General features: G+C 42.0%; 1 protein-coding gene across 1 annotated transcript in view; it reads left to right on the forward strand.

The window, feature by feature from the left end:
* Positions 1-20,595, forward strand: part of LOC132390804 (general transcription factor II-I repeat domain-containing protein 2-like) — a 251,939-nt gene extending 231,344 nt beyond the window's left edge. Inside the window, exon 2 of the mRNA XM_059963350.1 lies at positions 20,565-20,595. The gene's annotated coding sequence lies outside the window, so the exon portion shown is untranslated. The remainder of the gene's footprint in view (positions 1-20,564) is intronic.
* Positions 20,596-20,979: the final 384 nt, after the last annotated feature.

Genomic DNA, 20,979 nt, shown 5'->3' on the forward strand with positions numbered 1-20,979 from the left:
CTACTTCCTTCAGAACCCAAGGGTGCATTCCATCAGGTCCAGGAGATCTATTCACCTTCAGACCATTAAGCTTCCTGAGCACATTCTCAGTCGTAATTTTCACAGCGCATACTTCACTTCCTCGACATTCTTGAATGTCCGGTGATGTCTTCCACTGCGAACACTGATGCAAAATATAAATTAATTTCCTCTGCCATCTCTGCGTCTCTCATTACAATATCTCCAGCACCAGTTTTTATTGGTCCTGTATCTACCCTGGACTCTCTTTTAGCCTTTACAGGGAGTAATTGGGAATTGTGCAGAGATACATCAGAAGGTTTTATATTTGAGACAACAGTTTGCTGAAGCAAAAGTAACGTAGGATTGTTTTTGTTCACAGTTGAACCATGGAAGCAAGATTTTCAATCAAGAGCAGCCTAAATCAGCCACTGGTAAATCTTCTATCATTTGTATTTAGTATGAAATTGCTGTTCCCTTTGCACATTAACAGCATTGAGCACCATATATCCACCATTAATTCAACATTTTACTGGGAAAGATAGCCACAATACTTAGTATATAAGTGTCACAACTTTAAGACAATGATGCATTTCTATTGTTTTAACAAATATAATAAAGTTGTTACATAACCTGTGGGTATCTTGTGACTGTCACATGACCATGATGTAATTGAGTCTCTGCTGGGCATGATGTAATGGTCTTGTGATGGTGGAGTGACGTAATTTTCCTGCCAGTGAGAGGTCATGTGATGGCCTGTTTCAACAGGTATAAAAGGAGAAAGCCTTGCTGTGACACAGGTCAGTTCATGGCTTAATTCATCAGTGACTCTGTTATGCTGTGTGTTCGTCTCATGATGCAGTTTTGTTTTAAAGTGGAGTTTTACTTTCTATTGTAAGTTGTGCTGGCAGATTTTAAAACCACTGCCAGTTTTGATTCCTACCTTTGCAGTCCAGTTTGGAGAATGAAGAATTTATTGAAATACGGAGAACCCGAAGGATCGAGAAAAGTTGGTGTCGTCGGGGGTAAAAGAGGTTCAACCTTATTTAATCTTCATTTGGAAGGAATTAGTAACCTGCATCCAAGATAGTCCCTGCTATAAGACCAGAAGGAGCTGAAGCAGGGTTTCACCAAGGAAACTTCAGTGTCTTTTTATTTCCTTTGTTGTAAATCCTTTGGGCAAGGTATATTTCGGCTGGGATCAGCAGTAACATCACGTCATTGAGGAATTTTTTACTTCAAGAAACCCTCTCCTAATTGACTGTAAATCATTTGGACTTTTGCATTTACCACTTAAGAACTGTGTTCACATTTATCGCTTGAAGAACTGTTCGAGTTTCCGTATACCAGTTAATTTCAAATTAAGTTAGCCGTTTGTTCACTTTTGTTTTTTTTATTGAGCAGTGTTTAATAAATGTTTTATTTGTTTAAAAAATCTGTCTCCATTCTATATTCATTGTTGCCGTATCATAACGAAGTACTACCCCTGAACTGCAAGGGGGATTGGGGATATTTCCCAGCTGTGTCCTATGTACCAAAGCACCCAAAGGATATTGTGCCTGGTAGTAGTCCCTAATCTTCATCCAAGCTCTCCAGGGCATTCTACACACATTGGAAATTTGCTGGCATGTAGGAAATCAATACAGAACTCCCTTTAATCAGAATCAATTTTAATATCACTGGCATACATCATTAAATTTGTCTTTTGGATGCAGTACAAGTAGTGCAAAAATAAAAATTAAACAACAATAGTGAGGTAGTGTTCCTGGGTTTAATGTCCATTCAGAAATTGGATGGCAGAGGGGAAGAAGCTGTTCCTGAATCACTGAGTGTACATCTTCAGGATCCTGCACCTCATTCCTGACGAGAACAGGACATATAATGGGTGATATATCCTGTCTTTTTCAGGCATCGCCCCTTGAAGATGCCTTCAATACTACAGAGGCTAGTGCCCATGATGGTGCGGAGTAAGTTTACAACTCTGTGCAGCTTATTTCGATCCCGTGCAGTAGCAGCCCCCCCCCCCCCCCAATACCAGAGAGTGATGCAGCCAGTTAGAATACCTTCCTTTGTATATCTGTAGAAACTTGTGGGTGTCTTTGGTGACATACCAAATCTCCTCAAACCCCTAACGAAATACAGCCTCTTTCATGCATTCTTTGTAACTGCATCAACATGTTGGGCCAGAGGTAGGTCCTCAGAGAATCTGGAATTTCTCACTTTTTCTTCAGGGTTATTTCTTTAGCAGTTTGAACAGGGCACAACTGCGCAAGTGCATGGAGGTCAGCCAGTGAGAACAGCGAGAAGAGTTTAACACAAGACAGATTTATACAGCGGGAGTTGGAGAAGTGGACATCTGAGTAGAGGGAGGCAGAGTAGGAAGGCTTTGGCTCAGTGGGTTTTAGGTGATAAAGGGTCGAGACGAGGTAGATTATCTGTGTAGAATACAGACAAAGTATTGCGTGAGGCTGGTTTTCAGTGCTCTGTATCAGATGTGGGAGGTCCAGGAGACTCCCAGCCTCCCACATCTTCACCAGGTGCATTGAGCTGCAGCTCCTTAGGGACCGCATTAGGAAACTGGAGATGCAGCTCAATGACCTTCGTCTGGTTAGGGAGAGTGAGGAGGTGATAGAGAGGAGCTATAGGCAGGTGGTCATGCCAGGGCCTGGAGAGACAGATGTGGGTAACAGTCAGGAGAGGGAAGGGCAAGAAGCAGTTGCTACAGAGTACCCCAGTGGCTGTCCCCCTTAACAATAAGTACTCCTGTGGGGGAAACAGCCTACCTGGGGGAAGCAAAAGTGGTCATATCCCTGACACAGAGTCTGTCCCTGTGGCTCAGAAGGGTAGGGAAAGGAAGAGGGTGGCAGCAGTGATAGGGGACTCTATAGTTAGGGGGTCAGACAGGCAATTCGGTGGATGCATAAGGAGACCCGGATAGTAGTTTGCCTCCCAGGTGCTAGGGTCAGGGATGTTTCTGATCGTGTTCACGATACCTTGAAGTGGGAAGGAGAACAGCCAGAGGTCGTGGTACATATTGGTACCAACGACATAGATAGGAAAAGGGAAGAGGTCCTGAAAACAGACTACAGGGAGTTAGGAAGGAAGTTGAGAAGCAGGACCACAAAGGCAGTAATCTCGGGATTACTGCCTGTACCACATGACAGTGAGTATAGGAATAGAATGAGGTGGAGGATAAATGCGTGGCTGAGGGATTGGAGGAAGGGTCAGGGATTCAGATTTCTGGATCATTGGGACCTCTTTTGGGGCAAGTGTGACCTGTACAAAAAGGATGTGTTGCACTTGCATCTCAGGGGGACCAATATCCTGGCTGGGGAGGTTTGCTAAAGCTATTGGGGAGAGTTAAAACTAGAATTGCTGGGGGGTGGGAACCAAACTGAAGTGCAGGTGGAAAGGGAGGTTGGCTCACAGATAGAGAAAGCTTGGAGACAGATTGATGTGTCTATTTTAATGCAAGGAGTATTGTGAACAAAGCAGATGAGCTTAGAGCATAGATCAGTACTTGGAGTTATGATATTGTGGCCATTACAGAGACTTGGATGGTGCAGGAGCAGGAATGGTTATTTTGAGTGTCGGGCTTCAGATGTTTCAGAAAGGACAGGGAGGGAGGCAGAAGCGGTGGGGCATGACACTGTTGATCAGAGATAGTGTCACGGTTGCAGAAAAGGTGGAAGTCATGAAGGGACTGCCTACTGAGTCTCTGTGGGTGGAAGTTAGGAACAGGAAGGGGTCAATAACTCTACTAGGTGTTTTTTATAGACCATCCAATTGTAACAGGGACATCGAGGAGCAGATAGGCAGACAGATTCTACAATGGTGTAATAATAGCAGGGTTGTTGTGGTGGGAGATTTTAATTACCCAAATATTGATTGGCATCTCCCTAGAGTGAGGGATTTAGATGGGGTGGAGTTTGTTAGGTGTGTTCAGGAAGGTTTCTTGACACAATATGTAGATAAGCCTACAAAAGGAGAGGCTGTACTTGATCTGGTATTGGGAAATGAACCTGGTCAGGTGTCAGGTCTCTCAGTGGGAGAGCATTTTGGAGATAGTAAACATAATTCTATCTCCTTTACCATAGCATTGGAGAGGGATAGGAACAGACCAATTAGGGAAATGTTTAATTGGAGTAAGGGGAAATATGAAGCTATCAGGCAGGAACTTGGAAGCATAAATTGGAAACAGATGTTCTCAGGGAAACATATGGAAGAAATGTGGCATTTGTTCAGGAAATATTTGTGTGGGGTTCTGCATAGCTATTTTCCAATGAGATAGGAAAATGATTGTATGGTACAGGAACTGTGGTGTACAAAGGCTGTTGGAAATCTAGGCTCAATAAACTAGGTAATGTTAGAGATCTAGAAGATTACAAAGCTAGAAGGAAGGAGCTTAAGAATGAAATTAGGAGAGCCAGAAGGGGCCATGAGAAGGCCTTGATGGACAGGATTAAGGAAAACCCCAAGGCATTCTACAACTATGTGAAGAGCAAGAGGATAAGGTGTGAGAAATTAGGACCAATCAAGTGTGACAGTGGAAAAATGTGTATGGAACCAGAGGAAATAGCAGAGGTACTTAATGAGTACTCTGCTTCAGTATTCACTATGGAAAAGGATCTTGGTGATAGTAATGATGAATTGCAACAGACAGAAAAGTTTGAGGATGTAGTTATTAAGAAAGAGGATGTGCTGGAGCTTTTGGAAAGCATCAAGTTGGAAAAAAATCACCGGGACTTGATGGGATGTACCCCAGGCTACTGTGGGAAGCCAGGGAGGAGATGGCTGAGCCTTTGGCAATGATCTTCACATCATCAATGAGGACAGGAGAGGTTCTGGAGGATTGGAGGGTGTGGATGTTGTTCCCTTATTCAAGAAAGGGAGTAGAAGATAGCTCAGGAAATTATAGACCAGTGAGTCTTACTTCAGTGGTTGGTAAGTTGATGGAGGAGATCCTGAGAGGCAGGATTTATGAACATTTGGAGAGGCATAATATGATTAGGAATAGTCAGCATGGCTTTGTCAAAGGCAAGTCATGCCTTATGAGCCTGATTGAATTTTTTGAGGATGTGACTAAGCACATTGATGAAGGTAGAGCTGTAGATGTAGTGTATATGGATTTCAGCAAGGCATTTGACAAGGTACCCCATGCAAGACTTACTGAAAAAATAAGGAAGCATGGGATCCAAGGGGACATTGCTTTGTGGATCCAGAACTGGCTTGTCCACAGAAAGCAAAGAGTGGTTGTATTTGGGTCATGGTCTGCATGGAGGCCGGTGACCAGTGGAATGCATCAGGGATCTATTCTGGGACCTCTCCTCTTCGTGATTTGTATAAATGAATGAGAAAGTGGAGGAATGGGTTAATAAGTTTGCTGATGACACAAAGGTTGGGGGTGTAGTGGATAGTGTGGAGGGCTGTCAGAGGTTACAGCAGGACATTGATAGGATGCAAAACTGGGCTGAGACATGGTAGATGGAGTTCAACCCAAATAAGTGTGAGGTGGTTCATTTTGGTAGGTCAAATATGATGGCAGAATATAGTATTAATGGTAAGACTCTTGGCAGTGTGGAGGATCAGAAGGATCTGGGGGTCTGAGTCCATAGGACACTCAAAGCTGCTATGCAGGTTGACTCTGTGGCTAAGAAGGTGTATGGTGTGTTGGCCTTCATCAACCGTGGGATTGAGTTTAAGAGATGAGAGGTAATGTTGCAGCTCTAATGGACTCTGGTCAGACCCCACTTGGAGTACTGTGCTCAGTTCTGGTTGCCTCGCTATAGGAAGCCATATTAAGGGTGCATAGGAGATTTACAAGTATATTGCCTGGAATAGGGAGCATGCCTTATGAGAATAAGTTGAGTGAACTCCGCCTTTTCTCTTTGGAGCGACGGAGGATGAGAGGTGACATGACAGAGGTGTACAATTTAATGAGAGGCATTGATCGTGTGGATAGTCAAAGTCTTTTTCCCAGGGCTGAAATGGCTCACATGACAGGGCATAGTTTTAAGGTGCTTGGAAGTAGGTACAGAGGAGATGTCAGGGGTAAGCTGTTTTTTACACAGTGAGTGGTGAGTGTGTGGAATGGGCTGCTGGAGGCGGAGGTGGAGGCAGAAACGATAGGGTCTTTTAAGAGACTCCTGGGTAGGTATATGGGGCTTAGAAAAATAGAGGTCTATGACTAAGCCTAGGTAGTTCTAAGGTAAGGACATGTTCGACACAGCTTTGTGGGCTGAAGGGCCTGTATTGTGCTGTAGGTTTTCTATGTTTCTATTGTTTTGAAGGTAACACAGCTCTGAGTGGCCGAAGGAGCGGGAGCAGCCCCCTCCTTCCGGAGAATCGCAAGATCGCTATTAATTCGGGTCTCGAAAGTGAGAGACAATGCAACGGTTCTGACCATTGTTCTTAGCGGCACCTGTGTGTCCCTACTACGTGACAGCAAGCATGGACATGAACACCCTCGGGCAAAGTGGGGGTGGAGATCAGCCTGGGGAGCAGGTGGCTGATAATACCGAGAAGGACTTCGAACTAACAACGGGGAAACCAATGCTCCCCTGATTTTAACGGAGTGGTCATAAAGACACGGGCAAGTTTTCTTTTCATTTTCACCGATCCCTCTAAAACATGTGAAACCCAATGATTCCTCAAAAGGCTAAAGTCTGCAGACATCTGAATGACTTTTTGTATTTCCAATGGACAAAAATATTATCCCCTAGACAACAGCCGAGGTTTCCTCTTAATGATGATTATGACTATACCCGCACTTTAGATTGAGTATTGGTGATGTGTATTATCTGAATGTTTGCATTAACCTTACTTTTGTGCCCCTTTATAAATAAAAACGTTTGAAAATAGTGACATCAGACTTCAACGGACCTCTCTATCTTTGCTGGTAAGTTCTCCAGTTACGGGATTCGTAACACTATGTTTCCATTTCTGACTGCTCTATGAGGACTGATGTGTGTTCCCTCATTTTATGTTTTCTGAAGTACACAGTCAGTTCTTTGGTCTTACTGATGTTGAGTGCGAGTTTGTTGCTGTGACACCACTCAATTGGCTGACCTATCTCATTCCTGTACATCTCCTCATCACCATCTGAAATTCTGTTAACAATAGTTGTGTCATCAGCAAAGTTATAGTTTGCTTGATCAAGGCATAAGGACTACAAAGATCAAGTGCAGAGCCAAGACGATGTTAAATGACTTGGGTCAATATTTGCCCGGGAATCCACTCATGGACTTTGCACTCTCTGATGAATGCTGTCAACTGACCTCTAAAATACTTTAAAATATATCTTGTGGTGATTTCCTCCAAGTAGGAACCAATGGAAGGAATCCTACCATACATCACATTGATAGTCACTGAACCATGAGGAAATGAGGGAGTGAAGCACTGGAAATTTGTCCCACATTTCTGTCTTGCAGTGAGGGAAACCACAACAAGGTCTCTGAGGACCCTACTGGTTGCAGCAAGACAGCGACTATACTTCATTAGGAGTTTGAAGAGATCTGGTATATCAACAAATACACTCAAAAACTTTTATAGATGTATCATGTTGCCATTCTGACAGGCTGCATCACTGTCTGGTATGGCAGGAGTGGATGTTGGGGGGGCTACTGCACAGGACCCAAAGAATCTGCAGAGGGTTGTAGTCAGCTCCATCTCGGGTACCAGCCTATAAAGTACCCAGGACATCTTCAAGGGGATGTGTCTCAGAAAGGCAGCATCCATTACTAAGGATCTCCAGCACACAGGGCATGCCCTTTTCTCACTGTTACCATCAGGGAGGAGGTACAGAAGCCTGAAGGCACACACTCAGTGGTTCAGGAACAGCTTCTTCCCCTCTGCCATCTAACTCCTAAATGGACATTGAACCCGTGAACACTACCTCACATTTTTAATATATATTATTTCTAGTTTCTTTGCATGATTTTTAATCTATTCAATATATGTATACTGAAATTGTTTTATTATTATTAGTATTCTATATTATATATTGCATTGAACTGCTGCTGCTAAGTTAACAAATTTCACGACACATGCCAATGATGATACACCAGATTCTGAACACCTGTCCAGACTGAGCAGAGAGAGAGAGCTGAATGGTCTCCATGCTCTGAGTGCAATCTGTCTCCTACGTAGCCAAATAGGGCTTTGCAGTATGGCGGCTGGGCATTAATGTGGAGGGTCAATATGTAAGTGTTGGAGCATGAGTGTGTGAGGTGTGCAGATCATCTGGAAGCTCTAAAATATGTGCTGCCGTGATGTAAACTCCTGCAGGTCTGTCTTGCCTCTGAGCTTCTTGGGCGGTGCCAACTCTGGGCCCCTCAATTCAGGCTCTGAGTCTTCACCCTGTCCAGGTGCACTGTTCCAAATTTCAAAGGGTATTTATTATCAAAGTATAAATTTATTATCAATGTTTACATTGTACAACCTTGAGATTTGTCTCCTTTCAGGCAGTCACAAAACAAAGGTACCTCAAAAAAAGCTGTTAGAACACAAGAATACTGTCAAACACCCAGTGTGCAGAGAGAGAAAAATAATCTTGCAAACAATAGAAGTAAGTAAATAGCATTCAGAACTGGAGTTTTACAAAAGCAGGAGCTCTAAATCAGGGCCCACAGACCCCTCGGTTGATGATAGCGATTCATGGCATAAAAAGGGTATTAACCCCTCCTCCAGGGGAATGACTTTGCACCAAGAGGATAAGAGCTCTCCAGAGAAAGAACTTTAAAAAATTGGTTCTGGTACCTTTGCAGCTAATTAAACATCTCCTTTGAATTTATTTTATTGCTCTTACACAATCTGAGCTAATCTGAAATACAAACAGAAAATGTGGACATCTTGCTCTAATCTTCCTTGTTTCCTTCTCCATCACCCTTAACTTTACTTAATACAAGGGCTAGCATGAGAACACATTCCTGAAAGACTGAGCAGATGATACAAACTATCAAGATATATGTGACAAGAATTCATAATAGCAAGAGAGAAATAAACTCTTCATTACCATTTTTCTCAGGGAATGAAGTTATAAAGCAGCACTTCTCAGCTGCAGTCTCTTCTCTTATCTCTGATTTCAGACATGCAGTAAGAATTCCTAAATGATCTAAACACAAGACAAATGTAATTGTTATACTTTTAAAATACTGAGCATTGGGAATCTAGTTTCACTTAAAACAAAATTACCACTGATTAATCACAAATTTAAAAAAAGCAATGCTTCACTGACAAGTTTCTTGATTTTGTAATAGATTTTCAATTGCACGTAAACCATTATATTGATTGACTTTTGTGTCTCAGCCTGTACTTAAAGAGAAAGATTAGCTTTCTTTGTCACATAAAACAGTGAAATGCTTTGCTCAAATCAGCAAGATTTTGGCTGGGCAACCCAAATGTGTCACCACACTTCCAGCACCAATAGAGCATATCCACAGCTCACCAACCTTAACTGCACACCTTTGGAATGTGGGAGAAAACCGAAGCACCAGGAGGAATCTCAGGAGGTCACGGGAAGAACATACAATTTACTAGCAGGCAACACTGGGAATTGAACCCTAACTGGCAAAAGTTGGCAGAGCAATAACGTTGCACTAACTGCTCGCAACCATGCTCATCAATGCCTTCTTTTCATTGATGCCTCACAAACGCACAGAAAGTAAACAGTATAGTGTATAATCTTCTTAAAACTTCTGGATCCCCAGAGTGAATTAATATCATAAAAAGTTGCCAGTTGCTGAACGGCATTGGAAATTGTAGTTCTCTCACGGCAAAAGTTAGCATTAATTATAGAATAAATTGGTCTTCAGCTTCATTTAAGCCTGCTTTCAAGTAATCTCAAAATTACTATCTATGCAGTGCCAGAGCATCTCAAGGTTCTGTACAATATGCATAAATAAAAGCTGGATATCTGGGTAGAAATTTCTGTTCAACATCAAGCCCACCATGATAGCCAATCAAACTTACTTAGAGTCGAAGTTTGAAAAAGCAAAGTTAAAATTAAAATAGTCTGTGCTTAGAATTGCAGATGTTTCGCAAAACACTGTGGTTGCCTCATCCTTCTGTTATTTTCATTCTGTGCAAAGATTAATATATTTTCAAGTAATGAGTTAAAACATGCTGCCATTTGAAATGATAGCATACAGTGGAAGATTCTTTAAGCTACTGTTATCTACACTGAACGTTTGATCACTAAATTCATCTTCAGCAATTTTTTTTAATATTGCATGAAAATGTGTGGGATACAGTATGACAGCTGTCCTGTTTTCATGGGCTATCGAATGAAGCATAATTATGTGCACTGCCCTTGTTGGCACAACCATCTAGAAGCAAAGACTCCTGTATATGCTCAAGAGTCAGAGATAATCCATAGAGCTATGGCAATGGATAGTCATCACTATCGAGTACAGTGAACTGTCTCTGAGCAGCTGCAAAGTTGTTTGTTTTCAGACCAGACGCCTTATTTAAAACCTCAGGTGCTAATTCAAGAATGTCCTCAAGCAGCACCTTGACAAAGCCCAATTAGAACTAAATTGGATTCTCTGCTTTAATAGTCCTTATGAGACCTGTTTAATGAATTGATGCCTGTCATTGTGAAGTAGTACTTGCATTGCTGTAACATATGCTTTAATCCATCAGTCAAGGTTATGAAATAAGTAACTGTAGAATAATCACTAAAAGTTGTTTAAAAAGTTAAATATTTCTGCTTCATCACTTCACTTTCACTGCTGCTCCACGGGGTCGCTCATCCCTGAGCTGGACTGAAGCTGTAGCTTGCAACTAGTGGACTTCTGGACCACCTGGCATTGCGAACTTCAGTTCTGAGTGCTGTTTGCTTACTTTTATTCTTCACGCAATTTGTTTTTTTCTCTGTCTCTGCGCACTGGGTGCAAGACATAAATATCAGAATAAGAGTACGCCATTTAGCAATTTATGCTTGTTCCATCATTCTGTTTCACTGAATTCTAGCTCACCCAATTTTTCTACCCAATGTCCACATCCCTGGTTGTTCAACTATCCTCAAATTTAGCGATGTCTATTTTGAATACCGTCAATAGCTGGGCTGTAACACCTATTGCAGGTCAGAACTTCTGACTTCTGAAAGTATACCCACCACTGAGGGAAAGAATCTCTCAACATTTCACTCCTGAACGGCCTGTCCCTTATTTTAACTCTGTGATCCAGAGTTCTCAACGCCTCAGCCAAGGGAAAAACACTCTCTGTATCTGTCCTGTTGAGTCTTTAAGGGGTTAATACATTTCAGCAAGGTTGCTCTGTACTCTAAAATTTACAGGATAAAGGCCTACTCAATCGCTCCCTATTTGTGATGTCCGGCACCAGCCTAATTAACTTCCACTGTACTCCCTCTACATCATTTAAGTGAAGAAACTAAGCTTGTTTATGCTACTCTGAATGTGTGCTGTATCAACCAGTCCCCTCTGCAGTGGATACAATGGATTACAGAAACATTGTTGAACTCCAACCATACCATTTGCTTTGTGAGAAGAGACTTATCATTGAGTGATCACATGACACAGCGCAGGGAATGTCATCAGGATCTTGTGCAGCTGGCAACTCCTTTGTCGTCAAACTCCTTATCTACCTGGAGTACCTGGAAGGTGAGAACCATGTACCAGCCAGGAAAATCCACCACCATCGCTCCTACCTTGAGAACAACAAAGGAGACACTGCAAAAGGTGCAGGTTTTCATCAACCAGTGCCTGAGAAGAATCCTAAACATCTGGTAGACTGACAAAGTTACTAACTGGGAATCTATAGAGATCCAAGTACGCAAACAGAAATGAAGGTGGATCGGCCACAACTTGAGGAAGCCAACCAACAACATCATCAAGCAGGCATTAAAATGAAATCCCCTAGGAAAGAGGAAAAAAGGGATGTCCAAAGTGCACATGGACTAGAGATGTCGAGGCCAAAATTAGACAATGGGGACACTCCTGGTCCACCCTCAAAACTGACTCAGAACAGAGACTGATGGAGACAGGAGTTCATCGATGGGCTATGCCCAAGACAAGAAGACAATGCTGGATGTGATCTCAATAAAGCCCAGAAAGGCATCTTAACTATTGCATTCAAACTCTTTTGCAATAAAATCCAATATAGTATTTACCTTCTTCATTGCCTGTTGCACCAGCATATTAGCTTTCAGGTCAATTAAACTTTAGTACTTTCCAATTTCTCAACATGTAAAAACACATACCCAGCAGTTCTAGTTTTCCTGCTGGAGTGAATACCTTCTCACTTTGCAACATTTCTACATCATTGTTCACTCATTTCGTCCGTCCATATCATCCTGAGGCCTTTTTACTGCTCCATCACTGTTTGCAATCCTCTTATCCCAGCATAATCAGTGAGGTTGAGGTTGAACCCAATGTTAGATTAGAGAGCTAAAATTTAAATCTAGGTAACATAGGCTTGCAGGGATGAGGGAGCAAATTGTCTGGGCAAAACCAAGTCTACAAATGAACAGTGGCAGATGATCAACCTATTTTGGTAGAATGCAAACCTGTGTATACCATGCCCTGAATATGCAAGTGTTTTACTGAAATAACTTAGGTCAAAAATTAAGAGTCAGTATTGATCTGTACAATATCTTGCACAACTTCAAAATTGTAAAAAAGAAGAAATACTTTTGAAATGTCTTTGTGTAAATTTAAGAACACTGACATCTAAACTTCATCCTCCCACAAACAGGAGTGTATTAAAGTGCAAGCTGTGCATTTTAGTTAGATATAAATATTGACATGGACAGCGGAAGTAACTTACTGGCTCTTTTTCCTATAATGTCACAAAAGCTTTTACAATCCTCTAAAAAACTTCAAGTTATTTCCACCAATAGCCTACTCACTAAGAGGTGGGGTCCAGCTCAATGAGCTAGAGGACAGAAGGAATTCAGTACTCTCTCATTAACAAAAAAGTGGATGTAAAGATTTCAACAAGTGTTGCAAAAGTAGAATAAAAGAAAAGAGGCTTTACTCAATTATTTTAAGAGGTATATAAATAGAGAGAACAGAGACATGCCCTAAGGCATGCCCTTTAAACTGGATATATGAAATGTATTGAATATCTCAGTAACATTGTAAATGTATTCTTTGTTTACATTATTCATTTCATTGGACATATGTGAATGTCATTATACCACCACGTCATTTATGAGTGCCTCACTAAAGTAAAACTCAGTACATGACTATCCCCAGGCTCCTGTGTTTTTCTTTCAATTTGTTTCTGGAGACACAAAACATAACAATGGCAACAAGGATGATTAAAAAAGAACCTGAGGTGACTACCAATCAGTTGAAGCACAGCAAGATGTTCAAATTTTACAAAGGACAGCACGTATTACTTTGGAGTGGGAGAGAGAGAGATAAAAAAAAGTGAAGCTTTTGGAAGGAGAAAGACAGAGAGGCAGCTGAATTTTTAAAAAAAGCAGAAAAATGACAGAATTCAGGGATTCATAAACAGTGAGGTTTTTTTTGGGCTATACTCTACCAGAGCCTCAGCGACCACTTATTTTTTCAAGTGGTTGTCTTGGAGGAAAGATTCTGTGAGTGGGCCCCCACGTCCTTCTCACAGGGCAGTGTTTTTTTTATGAGGTGAAGTTGCGAGCTCGACACTCAACCCAGCATGGATGGAAAGCGTATCTGGGAGCAGCTCGACTGGATTCAAACCTTCACTCCGGAGACCGGTGCTGATGTCACCGCGCCACCAGCCAGACAAACTGTGAGTACTGGGTGATAACAAATGTTTAAAAAAGCTGAAATGTCTAGCTGCATTGGAAAGATTGACATGTTCGATTGCACAACAGATAACTGGGTGATGAACAGTGTACTGAGCATATTGAGCCATATTTTGAAGCAAATGAAATAGCCAATGTAAAGTGAGTGCCAGTGTTACTGAGTTTGCTTACAAGTTTAACTCTTCTGATGAAACCAGCTGAAATGAGCTTTGCTGATATTGAGAATGTAATGCAGGAACACTTAGAACTGAAACCATTATTGATTACAGAACAGATTAGGTTTCATAAGCGGAATTTAAAGGAAGGAGAGTCTATTTCAGTCTATGTTGATGAATTGAACAGATTGCCTGAGCATTGTCAGTAATAGACTTAATAATGGACTGAGAGATCATTTAGTTTGTGAAGTATTACAAGAAAGCATTCAAAAATCAACTCCTAACAGAAGCACAACACACATCGAAAAGAGCAGGTGCAATCACTAATCATTGGAAACAGCAGCCAGAATCACAACTGAGTTCAGTCAGGAATGAAAATGAACGAAATTGCAACATCTAAACAAAAATACCTGGCCAAATAAATCATGTTATCATTGTTGCAGGAGCCTACATACACCAGGCCATGCAGGTTTAGAGGTGCAAATTGCAGAAAATGCATCAAATTAGGACACATACAAAGAACACGTAGGACAGATAAAATAAATGGACTGCTCAGGGAAGAAAAAAAGATAAAAGTGAAGTTGCAGTTTTAAAAAGAGCAGGGATCTGCAAGCTGTTGATTGAAAAATCTGATAATGATGAGAGTGATACAGGACTGGGTAACCTTGAAACTTACAATGGGAAAATTAAAATAGACAAGTAATATAGCTTACACCAGCAGTGAATGACAAATTAATTAAAATGAAATTGGATTGGACAGTGGCTTGTCTATTTCAGTCTTTCCACAAAATTAGTTTGAACAACATTTCAACAATAAGCAAGCCACATTCAGCTTGCATGTGATAAAAACAGGAGGACCAACATTGTGGGATCATGATTGACTGAGACACCTACAACTTGAATGGAGATCCATCCACCGACTGCATGATGTTGCATGTTCTATGCAACATCCCCTGTAATAGAATCAATTGAAAGCGAATTGAGGAAGACACTGGATGATGCCACAGTAGTGTTCAAAGATAGCATTGGCAAACTCAAACTTATCAAGGATAAATTAGTGATGAATGAAAATACCACACACAAGTTTTACAAAGCCTTCCCGGTTCCTTTTTCCATCCGTGATAAATTGTGGATTCCATGGGCAACACGACTTTTCCTAGTAGTCAAGAAGGATAAGTCTGTTAGGATCTGTGGTGATTTAAAGTCACCATCAACTGAGTGCTGAACATAGATCCGCACCCTCTAAGCAGGATAGAGGATATCTATGTAAACCTTTCTGGAGGGAAAACCATCCAGCTACAGATGGGGATGGAAGAAGAGTCCAAAGTTTCTTTCCATAAACACTCACGAAGGGCTTTATTGCTATAAGAGGCTTATTTTTGGAGTAGCATCTGCACCTGCACTCTAGCAGAAAGCCATGGACCAGGAGCTGCAAGGCTGCCCAGGCAATCAGTGTTACCTGGATGACATTGTTATTACATGCTGAGCATGACAAGGAACATCTCCAAAACCTCGTCAGTGTTAAAAAGATTAGAAGATTATGAAGTCAGAGCACAATGCAACAAGTGTGAATTTTTAAACCAAGCAACTGTAATATTTCCTAAATGAACATAGAGCACAAAACCTTGGCCCATCATGTTGTGCTGATCTTTTAGCCTACTCTAAGATCAACCTAATTTTCACTCCCACATAATCCTCCATGTGCCTATCTAAGAGTTTCTTAAAGCCCCTAATATATCTGCTTCTACCGTCATCCCTTGTAGGGTTTTCCATGCATTAACCACTCTGTGCAAAGACTTTATATCTGACTACTCCCTATATTCTTCTTCAATTAATTTACCTTAAAATTATTCTCTGTTGTATTAGCTATTTCCAGCCTGGGACAAAGTTTCTGGCTGTCCATTCAGTCCTATACCACTTAATCATTTTGAACATCTCTATCAAGTCACCTCTTATCCTCCTTCACCCAGAGAAAAGCCCAATCTATCTCAAACTATCTTCATATAACATGCCCTCTAGTCCAGGCAGCATCCTGATAAATCTCCTCTACACCTTCTCTAAAGCTTCTACATCCTTCCCCAGGGCAACCAGAACTGAACAAGTGTGGTATAATGAGTGTTTTATAGAGCTTCAGTATTACCTCACAGCTCTAGAACACAATTCCCTAACCAATGAAGGCCAATGTGCCATAAAACTTCTTAACAAACCCATCAACTTGTGCAACAACTTTGAAGGATCTATAGACATGGACCACAAGATCACTCTGTTCCTCCACACTTCCAAGAATTCTGCCTTTTGCCCTGCATTCTGCTTTCAAATTCAACATTCCAAAATGAAGCACTTCACATTTTCTCCTGGTTGAACTCCATCTGCTATTTCTCAGCCCACTTCTGCATCTTGTCAATGTCTCATTGAAACCAACAACAACCCTCCATACTATCCACAACTCCACCAACCTTCATGTCATCTTCAAATTTAACAACCCTACCTTCCATTTCCTCTTCCAAGTCATACTTGATACACTTCAAAGTCTTCCAAGATACACTCCACCTACTGCCACCCTCTGCTCAATGGGCTAGCCAATTCTGTATCCAATGATACAGAACGGCCTGGATATAAACTGTGACTTCATAAATTAATTGATTGCTAAGTGCTTAGGTTTAGAAATTATCTTTGCCTGACTATTAACCTAATAATAGGGTTCCAAAGATTGCATTAAGTTTCCATTCCAGGAAAATGGAGGATACAGAGCTGGTTTCACTGATTCTTGTAGGATTTCAAAAGGTATCATGAAGATAAATTGAGATTCTGCTCATAGGTCAGTCCAGATAATAAGGTAATTTCATGCTTTAATGTGCAAAACATGGCTGCCAAGGTGTGCAAATCAAAGTCCCACAAAAAATGTAATAATTACTTAATAACCTGTTCTACTGTGGTATGTATAGCACCAATCTGAACATTCTTTGAATGACTTCACATAATGGCATAGGGTCTCATATCCGTTTTAGAGAACATAAAGATACAAGTTTAACAACTCATCCTAGATTTTACAGGGACTTGAAAGCTGTCTATCTTTCTGTCTGTCTGTCCTTCAAAACCTTCAAGCCGTGCTGCCCAGCAAACCCTGACAAACCCAATTTAACCTCAACCTAATCCCGGGACAATTTACAAGGACTATTTGACCTGCCCAGAATGTCCTTGGACTGCGGGAGGAAACTGGAGGACCCAGAGAAAACCCACGCATTCCACAAGGATGAAGGACATACAGTGACATCTTACAGAGGACACCAAGACTAAACTCCAACACTCTGAACTTGTCATGATCCCTGTGGCCTGCCATACAGCATTGAGCTTCAAGGGTCTGTGAGTGCCTGTAGTTACTAATCAATATCCTAACTAGCGTTGTTAAGCCCTTGTGTTTTCAGTTTAATCTTGTCAAGTTTCCCGCAGTCAGTGTTGATTTAAAGAGGACTTTCAGTCCATACCTTAGTGAGGTCATTGTGTTTTAGAGGATGGATTCTCGTGGTACCACTCATTCACTCTTCTGATTCTGATGTTTGACCTCTTGTTTCCATATCCACCTGAGGTTCCCCCGCACCTGTGTCCAGTCCTTCATGAGCGCACGATGACCAGAGCTACAATAGTGTTGCACTAACCACTATGCTACCATGGTAATCCTTAGCTATAACTGCTAGCATTGCCTTGCATACATTGCAGTAATTCAGAAATATTAGAATGCACACTGAATCACAAATGTTCAGGGTCTTTATCTTGCTTTTCAGGTGGTGAATCTCCCTTTCCCTCCTCTTTGGTTGCTGTGCTGTCTTTACGACAGTTATTTAGTTTATAATATTTTCGCTTAGTAATTCATTCAATAGTATTTTCTAGTTAGAATTAGAAGTGTTTAAAGTATATTCATTGCATGTAAAATATATCGGCATGTGATGACGTCACATCCGGTTTCGCCGCGTCTTGTGGGGAAACACCGGTTTAAAATTAGCGCGAGGGTGGGGGCTTTCCACGAGGCTCACCTGAGCAGAAGCAGTTTTGCAGGCATGAGAAATCACAGTGAGAGCAACGCTGTAAGTTAATAGATAATCGATATATTGAACTAAGATGTTAATGCCGATCCTGTTAGAAGTAACGACGGTAGATAATGTTTATGCTTTCGTTAGTTAAAGAGTCGCGGATAGTTTGCATGGAAGTGTATTTAAAGTAGTCAATGGAGCAGGTAAACTCTCCCTGTATACTGCACCTTAGTGTAATGTGGTTATAGTCACCTTTGCAAGTATTTACAATTGAAATGTGATATTAAGGAAGGAACAAATACTGTATCAATCTTGTATTGTTTTATCAACAGTTTTCACCATATGTTAATGTGAAGAGTGAACAGTAAATGGTTAATCTTACTGCGATCTGGTTCTTATTAACTGTGGTTTATCTCGACATTTAATTCAGCGTTTCGTTACACGCGAAGGAGAACGTTACAGTGAAAAAGCGACATTATCAGGTGTTTCAAGTGCTGCAATGTCAGCTCGATCCAGCATCAAGTCGACGCCGCCCAGCGACAAGGGCGGTAAACCGACATCAAGTAAGTCCACCCAGGCAAGAGCCAAGGCAGAAGCCGCCAAGGTGCGACTGCGTTACGCCAGACAAGAAGCAGTTTTGAAAATGAAACAGGCCACCAGAGAAGCCGAAATCCAGAAAGAAAGGGCCGCCAGAGAAGCCGAAAAGGCCGCCAGACAAAGAGAAGAGGCTGCCAGAGAAGCCGAAATCCAGAAAGAAAGGGCCGCCAGAGAAGCCGAAAAGGCCGCCAGACAAAGAGAAGAGGCCACCAGAGAAGCCGAAACCCAGTTGGAAATGGCAAAAATATCAACAGAGTTGCAAGTGCTGCAGCTAGAAAGAGAAGAAGAAGCTGCCATGGCGGAAGCAAAGTACATAGAAGAAGCTGAAGGGTCGCGTGATCTGACCGAAGCAAGATCTACTTTAGAAAGGACCAGACTGGAACGCACAAGCGACTATGTACAATATCAAATAGACAGGCAGGCTCGTCTCCCCTCTCCATACGTATTCGATAACTTCCCCAGCTACGAGGAACCTCAGAGAGTCACATCCATACGAGGAAGGAAATTTACCCTCACGGCTCCGTGATGAAGTCAAGAATGAAAGAACCGACAACGCTCCTTCACCCCCACAACAGGACGGCGGGGAGGGAGAGGTTCACCCCAGGACAACAATTGTCAGCTCGAACTGTACAGAAGTTTGCGGTCAAACTCAGTCAAGCCGTTCTTGTTCCAAGATCTGCCTCACTAAGGTGTACCCTAAAGAAGCACAACAAGACGTTACCAAGTGTAAAGTAACCGACGAGACGCTAGGTCAGTCAATTTTCGTTCGAACCGAGCACGGAAACAAACTTGCACAATCAGCTCAAGATACCATTTCTTTAAAAACCAAAGACACCAAGGTCTTCAGAGATGAAGCAAATAATGGGGTTTGCCCCATTGCCTTTCAGAGAACCACGCCAGCGCTCACCAGATAACAAAGAGCAGGCAGTCAAACGGTTCACGTCCTTACGGAAAACCCGGAAAAGGAAACCTGAGATGCAGCAACGCACCCGATTGGCCCACGAGGTACTGTGCACCCTAATGGCAGAGGTCACAGCCATTATAAACGCACAATCATTCCTACCTGTGTCTTCTGACCCAGAAAACCCCTTTATACTTTCGCCATCAACGCTCCTTACGCAGAAGGCAGGAGCTCCCCCTCCACCAGGAGACTTCTCAGACAAGGATTTGTACACAAAGCAATGGAGACAAGTCCAGGCTCTGGCAAATCAATTCTGGCCTCGCTGGAGACAAAAATATCTACCTTTGTTGCAACAGAGACAAAAGTGGACAGAACCCCGAAGGAATCTTCAAGTTGAAGACTTAGTCCTGCTCAGGGACAAGCAGCCACCCGCAACAGCTGGCCAACGGTCAGAATCACTGCTACATTCCCTAGCGGGGATGGACATGTCAGGAAGATCGAATTGAAGACTACCGACCAAGGCGATGTGAAAGTTTACCAAGGGCCAGTTACAGAAGTTATTCTACTTCTACCCAATGACTGATTAAGAGACTAAGTTTATTTAGTTATTTAGTTTATAATATTTTCGCTTACTAATTCATTCAATAGTATTTTCTAGTTAGAATTAGAAGTGTTTAAAGTATATTCATTGCATGTAAAATATATCGGCATGTGATGACGTCACATCCGGTTTCGCCGCGTCTTGTGGGGAAACACCGGTTTAAAATTAGCGCGAGGGTGGGGGCTTTCCACGAGGCTCACCTGAGCAGAAGCAGTTTTGCAGGCATGAGAAATCACAGTGAGAGCAACGCTGTAAGTTAATAGATAATCGATATATTGAACTAAGATGTTAATGCCGATCCTGTTAGAAGTAACGACGGTAGATAATGTTTATGCTTTCGTTAGTTAAAGAGTCGCGGATAGTTTGCATGGAAGTGTATTTAAAGTAGTCAATGGAGCAGGTAAACTCTCCCTGTATACTGCACCTTAGTGTAATGTAGTTATAGTCACCTTTGCAAGTATTTACACTTGAAATGTGATATTAAGGAAGGAACAAATACTGTATCAATCTTGTATTGTTTTATCAACAGTTTCCACCATATGTTAATGTGAAGAGTGAACAGTAAATGGTTAATCTTACTGCGATCTGGTTTCATTGACTGTGGTTTATCCGGACGTTGAATTCGGCGTTATTAGTACACCCGAAGGAGAACGTTACAGTTGCTGTGATGGTTTAAGATCCCCTTTCTTCTAGGAGATGGGGGTCAATGTGGGGAAGAAGCTGCTGTTCCCAGAGGTGGTGCAAACCACACTTCGATCAGACCTTGTACTGTGGTCCAACAAAGTCAAGGAAACCATCCTGGTGGAACTCACAGTACCATGGGAAGAAGGATGCGAAGGGACTCACAAGAGGAAGTCTCTGAAGTACCAGAACTGCAGGAGTGCAGGGACAAAGGACGGCAGATGTGGCTGCTCCCTGTGGAGATTGGCTGTGGAGGTTTCGTG

The sequence above is a fragment of the Hypanus sabinus genome, chromosome 3 (genome assembly GCF_030144855.1).
Source record: "Hypanus sabinus isolate sHypSab1 chromosome 3, sHypSab1.hap1, whole genome shotgun sequence".
NCBI classification, from domain to species: Eukaryota; Metazoa; Chordata; class Chondrichthyes; order Myliobatiformes; family Dasyatidae; genus Hypanus; species Hypanus sabinus.